The sequence below is a fragment of the Pinus tabuliformis genome, chromosome 8 (assembly GCF_031772625.1).
Source record: "Pinus tabuliformis cultivar Carrire ecotype Pingquan chromosome 8, CPIR1, whole genome shotgun sequence".
NCBI classification, from domain to species: Eukaryota; Viridiplantae; Streptophyta; class Pinopsida; order Pinales; family Pinaceae; genus Pinus; species Pinus tabuliformis.
In genome coordinates this window covers 1,778,725,450-1,778,733,634 of record NC_142294.1, presented here as the reverse complement: position 1 = coordinate 1,778,733,634, position 8,185 = coordinate 1,778,725,450, and the positions used below count along the sequence as shown (strand labels likewise).

General features: G+C 34.3%; 1 pseudogene; it reads right to left on the bottom strand.

The window, feature by feature from the left end:
* Positions 1–4,759: 4,759 nt before the first annotated feature.
* On the bottom strand, positions 4,760–5,593 carry LOC149243311 (mitochondrial outer membrane protein porin of 36 kDa pseudogene; annotated as a pseudogene).
* Positions 5,594–8,185: the final 2,592 nt, after the last annotated feature.

Sequence of the window (8,185 nt, the reverse complement as noted above, 5' to 3'; positions counted from 1 at the left end):
GAAGTGTCTTTACCTTCTCACATTAGATGTCACATCATCGATTAGGTCTCGCATTCATTATTTATTCAGTTACAAGTAAAAACATGAATAAACCCATGACTAAGCACTGTCATATAACCATGCTTATACCAAACATATAACCATATAAATAACAATAAGGGAACAACCATTAAAGCCACATAAAAACCAGTACATTTCCTTACCAAAATTAAGAGAAACTTAACTTTCATTAAACGTAGGAAAATACTGATCGAGTTCGAGACTTCCACGTTCCACCCAACCATAGATAAGTTGAACCAAATCTCTCTTCAGCCAATCACCCCCATGCCATATTCCAAGCATGAATGTGGGATCTCATGGGATAAACCAATCCAAAGATAACCAAGGGAATACATAGGTTAAACCACTTCCACCCTTTCCATACCATAATCACACCTCAACCAGTGTCGAGATCACAAAACTGAACCAATCTTGGATGCCTCATAATTTCTTCACTATCCTTGAGGAATTTTCCTGTCTCTACCCTCAGGCTTTACCTTGTATCTCGTCATTATTGGTCAAGGGATTCCTATACCTTTTGGGATTTTCCAGATACCACCTCACCATGGATTCCAAAGCCATATGGAAATCCAAAGCCCAAAATTGAGAACAATCCCATCACACCTTGGCTATCTAGAAATGACAATGCTAGGCTAAAATCCACTGTTGAATCCCGAGAAAATCCATGACAATGACAACAAAAGAACCATATACCAACATGCACATATCATGCATGTCAAAACTAGCTAGGAAATCATACATGCAACTTGTTACCTGTAAGTATTCCCACTGAAGCTCCTTGATCCTTGCCTTCCTTTGCTTTTCTTGTCCTTTTATTTTCCTTTCCTTTCCTTGCTTTCTTACTTTCTTTATCCTCTTGTTGCTTTCTCCGTTTTGAGAAAAATTCTAACACTAACTGATAAAAGGTTGTGAAATGATCCTCATAATCCTTTTTATCATTTATGCCTCTATTTTCTTCATTTTCCCCTATTTTCCTCCATTTTCCTCCTCACATGAAACTTGTGACATTTCACCTTCCTTTTCTCCTAATTTCCATTATTTTCATAGATAATGTGCCAAAAATACCTTTTTTCCTTTCCAAAGCCTTAGCCATTGTCTTTGCTAATTTCCCTTTGCCATAATAAACTGAAATGAAGTCCCACTAGGATGGTTTGCCCAAAATTCAGCTTGGAAAAAGTGTCCCTTTACTGTGGTCTTATTTTACCTTTATTAACTTTTATTACATGAACTTTTAACCCAGGGATGTTACAAAATTATACACACGCAGTGGTATGACAATTTTTTCTGCCTAAAAAATATGTAAAAACCAAAATATAAAATCTCATGTATTTTCTACTACGATGGGATTGAATGAAAATGTTTTCTTCTTTCTAATAAATAAATGTGTGTGAGAGGGAATATGGCAAGATTGAATGAAAATGTTGAAAATGTTTTCTTATTTCCAATAAATAAATGTGAGTGAAAGGGAGCTCAATTGCTTGACCATTTTGGAACCACTTGCTATAGTAGCCAAGCTTAAATCATCTACTACTGTAAAACATTTGTAGATTAGTACAAAGAACCCCTTTGAAGTTTGTACTAAGCACCCATTGAGATTGATTATTTCAAGCTTGTTGTTGGAAAAAAATAGAGTTTCCAATTCTACATCCGTGACTAATTCGTTATTCAATGATGTTAACTTACTCAGGAAAGAAATGAATAGATGATTTTGCATTTTTTCTTAAGTAAGGATTCCTTGGAGAAATTTATAATGCAACAAAGCATTAGAATTAGACAAGAAATATCTAGGGGGAATTCTACTTAGATGCAATTAAAATAAGAAGACCTATATTTGGTCACTCTCATATATCAACTTGTGTTTGTACATGATCTAAACAACAGTTACTCTAGACGGTTGTCATCTGAAAATATATTTGTTGAAGGGCTTAATAAGTTATGTTTTTGTCTCGGATTATTGAAAACTCTAGGGTGCAAATTATACACATGAAGTGGTATGACAATTCTCTCTACCTAACAAATATGTAAAAACAATAAAAAGGATTCTTATGTATTTTCTACTATGTCAGGATTGAATGAAAATGTTTTCTTCTTTCCAATAAATAAATGTGAGTGAAAGGGAATATGGCACAATTGAATCAAAATGTTGAAAATGTTTTTTATAAATAAATGTGAGTGAAAGGGAATTTGACATTATGGTTATCTTGCTATAACTCACATGGAATAGAGTATTATGTGCAAATTGATGTTATGGATAAGCCTGATCCTCTTTGTTTGCAAGAACTGCTTAGTTCCATATGTAGTTGATTAGTGGAGAAAAAAGAGTGAGCAAAGAAAACTATTGGCTTGTAATACATGTTTTTGTAACATAAAACAAAAGTTATTCAGTCAAATTAACTATGGATCATCATTAAACTAATAAGCATGAAGATACATTTTATCTTTCTTGGGAAATAAACATTATGATAAATTTATTACAAATGCACAACTCCTATGAGTGCAACAATCAAACGACATAGCCATCTTTCCTGCTATACTTCCATTTAAGAATATAAGGGCAAAACAAAGTTTGATGCACCACTTGAACCTAAAGGGAAGCATATATTTATAGCTAAGTGCTAATTGCTTATATACTCACTATGTTGAGCTGGTTGTTTAACAAAAGAATGATCATTTCAAGTCATTTCAAGTATTCTTATTAAGGTATCACCTTATGGTTGAAACAAATAATTCTCCCATCAATTACTATGGTTTGAAGGTAAAAGAAATAAGGATTTTTATAGAAAAAAATTAGAAATAAACTATAGAACATTAGAATAATTCACCGAAACAACATAATAAATCACCATAAGCATTATCAAATTTCATAGAAAAGGGTGGGATCTTCTCATTTTGAAATAAAAAGAGAAATGTATCTAAAAAATATTGAAACAAAAACAATCAAATCTCAAAGCTTAAAACCATTTACTTTCTTCCAATGTCATTCATTTATTGGATACAATATTTGGAAAAAGTAAAAGCACATAGTTTTCAATTTTCCTAGAATTGGGTCATAAATGAACCATGCCGACTAACCTTGTAGGATCAATCGATAACACAAGATTATAGATGACATCCATTGAGTTGTAAAGGTATCTTTCTCATGGCATTTCCTTTGCAACATGCAGTGCAATTTCTAGTGATAACCATGTAGGATCCATAATTTGGCAAAATATTTTGATTGTATGTAGACCAAAATCCATCAATGAAACCATTTTTTAAAACATAACCAATGAAATCATTGTTAACAACAAACTCCACCAATTCTTCAACACATATGCAATTTTTTGAAAACTCATTGTTGAGAGCGAGTTAAGTCTTAATGAACTTAAATTAACTGTCCACAACATTGTTAACTGGTCATTATATCTATATATATAACAACTCATGCATATTTTTCTTATATTTGTTCAACAACTTTTGAGGATTATTTCACCGAGGATTCAAGTTATTGGAAAACATAAAAGTACCACCGATAAATGACAATTCTTTGCATAAACCCGATTGCCTTTATTGCTTAACTTATTTATCACAATATTTCCTGGCACTGAACCATCTAATTATATCAAGTAATTTTAATTTATTATGTTTATTTATCAAAATGAGGACGAGTTTATGTTATGGATAATTAACCTTGACATTGTGTTTAATTCACAAAGTGACTTCATGAGGTAATGGTCATCTACTAATAAATTATTGTTGAGAATTGATGTTATTAAATTAAATAAGAAATAAAATAAACCTAGTTTAAGTATAGGGTTCAACTCCATGCAATTTCACACCATTACCAAAAATAGATGTGTTGTGTCAAGAGAACCTCTCTCTCATGTGGGAAATCAATCACTCTCCGGGAAGGCATATCACCGACCCACTTCCCTGACATATCACCCACCCACTTTCTTGACGGGAACAACCTAGCATGTAGGGTTTCTATTTCAAATCAAGATTGTATGATGAAAATAACATAGCCTAAATTAATGTGTATATTCTCATAAGTCAACAACATGGTGGCTCCAACCAAGCTCCAACCAATGTATCTTCTGGTTTCACAAATGGGGTAACACTTATTTTCTTCTCCTTCCTCTCGGCTTCAGATTGCATATTCATAGACACACATAAAGAGGTTGAAAAAATTTATGTCAACCATTGGGAATGCCTTCTCAAGACATGGAAAACACCCCACATCATTCAAAATCTATCTCCTTAATCAGTCAATGGAGTAGTCTAGTGAATGAAACATAATTATAACATTACTCAATCTGAGCTTTTCAAGAAAATAAAACTTCAATCATGTCAAAACAGTGTTCAACAATAGATAGGAGAAAAAATTAGGAAATTTCCCCTTCTCTTTATTTTGGTAGTTAAAACATCATCATAATTTTTACTTCTGACTTCAATACACATAACAGTCATATGCTCTTAACCTGCCATAATATTCTCCAATGGACATCTTCAAACCTCACCAGTCTCAAGCTTGTAAGGTAATTACAGGAATCTATAAGAGTAAACTACTAAGCATTGAACAATGTCGCTACAGTGCCAGCCTAGAACACAAAATGTGGGCACTAAATAGGATGTAATATCAAATAGATCACAGAGAAAATTTAAGTACATAGTCCATGGTTTATGGAAACAAATTATGAAGTAATCCTCAAGACTCCTTTCATGGTTTCAAAACCATAGATAGACCTATCATATCACTGTTATCAAGAGCCTTGTTGTGTACTTCCCCGGAAAGAGTTATCAAAGACTTTGGCCTCCATTCATGCTTGACAAGGGCAACAATATTTTCATGGTTATTCTAGTGCGCCTTTACAGTTGTACAAGGATTTAAAGCATGTTGAGTAACCATGGTGAAAGTATTCTCATTCCTTGAAATGTTATGGGAAATCTCAGCTCCAACTGCAGTCTTTGTTAGAGGGCTCACAGTGTGCAAGTAAGATGCCTTCAATGTATCACCTTTGTCTGTTAAATTCAAAGAATAAATGAAATATGGATGCACAAAGTTTAGGGCTACATTGTATTTCGTAAAGTTTCCTGATGCAGTATCAAAAGTACAGCCCCCCCATTGAGAGAAACACTTTTATTCCATATGACTACAAAAGTCTCCACAACGGGAGATGTTATTAATCCTATGCTTGTACTGATCCCTTCATAATCATTAAGGTATTGAATTTCAACTTTTCCAGATCTCTGGTCTGGGATAGTGAAGCTAAGAATAACTTTCAATCTTAGTGTGGGTTCATCGATTGTCATAGTTGCAAATAAATTGGAGCTTGTTTCCACTTTAATATTAGTTGTAACATTTTTATTCTTCAACTGTGTCATGAGATACCCAAGAAAAAAAATCCCCTTTCTTGGTACCAGTGGATGTAAAGACCAATCCAGTGGGAGTGTAGGTGGTTAGACTAAACTTTTTGTCAACGAGGAAATCCTTATAAAGGAGATATCGACTTTTATTGCCAATGTCAGAGAACAAACCAGGTCCCTTCACCATTGTTGTGAGTCCACAAGTTGACTGGATCATTAGGTGTTCGAAATGAGACAATAGGCAGAGAATGGCAGAGCCGGAATGAATAGAATAAACCCCTAAAACCTGAGCATATGCTTTCGGGAATATTCTGCTTCAAACCTGAAATAGTGACAATTGATTTTCTGGAGAAGTTGTTTTCCATCTATCGTGGTTTTTGGTTCTTATATGGCATATATGCCTTGATTGGGTCTTGTTGTAACATTTTCCAATCACTTCATCAACTTTTTAGGAGTTGCATCCAATAGTTTCTCCCACTTTCCCACAATACTGCAATGAAGATAAAGATGTTGATATAGAACATTTATGCAGGTCTTTTGGATTATCCAAATCTAAGTTTTCTACCTTTGATTTACCATGGCCTGCTATAGAAGGAAATCTGGAAACTTGTTCTAAATACCATTGTTCTCTTTCTGCCATTTTCTCATAATTTAAAATTTCCCGCTCCTCCAATGGCATTTCATAGAAATCCTTATTTTGTCATCCACCTTCCTTGATTTGATGGTGTTTTGATAGATTTTTTGTAGCTGGTGTTGATGAATTTTCCAATATTTGGCCACCATTTTCACCTTTACTCTCTTTGCCTTCGACTAATTGTTGGTTACCTCTGACTTGCAAATTAGTTTGTGCTTCAGACAAAATTGATTGGTTACCATCTTTGCGCTCTGGTTTTATCTTTGTGTAATCACCATGCTTTGTTGGAAACTTGATACATGCATCTTCTTCTAGAAGAGCAGAAGCAGTTGAAACGATAAAGAAAAAGTCATCGTTATCCACTTCCATGTTCAAAAATGTTAAAAATGGGATGAGTGCTCTAGCATAAAATAATTTGTTCAAATCAGAAAACACTTGAAATGACTATAGGTTTGTAGCTACTAAAAATATCGTTACTGTAATACATGAGAAAAATTCAGGAATCAAGCAACAACAACTCCTTCCCAGCGACTTTCCTTGCCCATTGCTGCGTGACAAGAAATAATACCAGACCAGTCAAGATTTTTTTTCCATGAAGCTAATGTTGATGATGATTATGCATTCATTGAGAAAATTAGTATTGAGGTAGGAGACATCATCAAGCTGATTATTGGTGGAAATATGAAATGAAGTAGAATCTCAATGGAAGGAGAAAATGTCAATGAAGTATTAGTTAATTCCCTAACTTTGAAGGCCAATAATGAAAATTGTGGAGGATATGATCTGACTGCAGAGACCATGGCTGAAGGAAGTTCCATTGCAACCAATAGCTTGAATTATGGGTGCATTTTGAAATTTGATTCTGTCATTGAAGTTAGGGTCAATACATCACGACTATCTGAATTAGCATTTAAAAAATCCAAATTAGCCCAAGGATGTTATGAATCATATCTAATATTTGATATTGAAAGACTGGAAGTGCTAAAGAAGATGACCCGCAAAGAAAATTTAATAATAGATAGAACTTTGGTGTCACAAATGCTGATGGAAAGCATATATTATACTATTTCATCTTATGGCCCAAAATTAAAAAAGGGTGAAGATATGCCTAACTAGCTGGAGTTGGGCCTTGATTCATGCTACCATGGATCAAAGGGTTTTCCGGTCACCAAAAACTCAGAGACAAATGCTAAATCAGGGAGATTTGCAAAGAAAAATACACACATTAGAGATGATCATGAGAAGGATATTTTTTTCTTGAACTCTTCCTGCTATCAACCATATCTACAAAATAGTAGCTTGTCCTTCTCTACCTCAGACCTTTGTTTTCCACTGAGTATATCTCAAGTAGAGATCTCATTCAATATTCCATCATTAGTTTGTAGCAATCACCAAAGTTCAATCCACATACCCATAGAAGAAAAACCCATCTTTGAGTGGGTGATGAGTCCTAAGCATTCTTTGGGCATTCAACACTCCAAAATGAAAATCTGAACAAAGACATGCCTCTTCAAGAAGGCGGCTAAATTGATCTAGATGAACAAGATCACCAAGGAGAGAATAAGCACATGACACACAAATGTCAAAAATGATATTCCATGCATTCAAATAGGATCCACAATACAATGGCCCCACAGTATCTCTTGAAATATCTCCTTACATTTGTTGTTAATGTCAAGACCCCTAGATATATCACTTTGACACGGACAACATCCACAGGTACTGCAATTGGTCCATGGTTCAAAGTTTTCTTATTTAGTTTTCCCATTAACTTTTTTTGGTGTGTAAGTATAGATTTTTCTATATAAAATATTTGAAAAGCCTTCTCTTCACTAATTTATGGGTTATAAATACGCAGGTTTTTGTAATCCAAATTGGAGTTCCAAGGCTTATGCTTATCAGCCCAAAAGCAAGGGCCAACTTCTCGCTGTGAGTAGAAAACATAATTTCCTTCGCCTCATCCTCCACATCATGTGGTACAAAATTTGTATCTGGAAGTTGCTTTGCTGCATATTGCACCAACATAATTTCCTTCACATGATCCTCCACATCATGTGGTACAAAGTTTGTATCTAGAAGATGCGTTGCTGCATATTTCCCCAGCTAAATATTGCACTAAACTCTGCATGCTCCAATTAAATCACA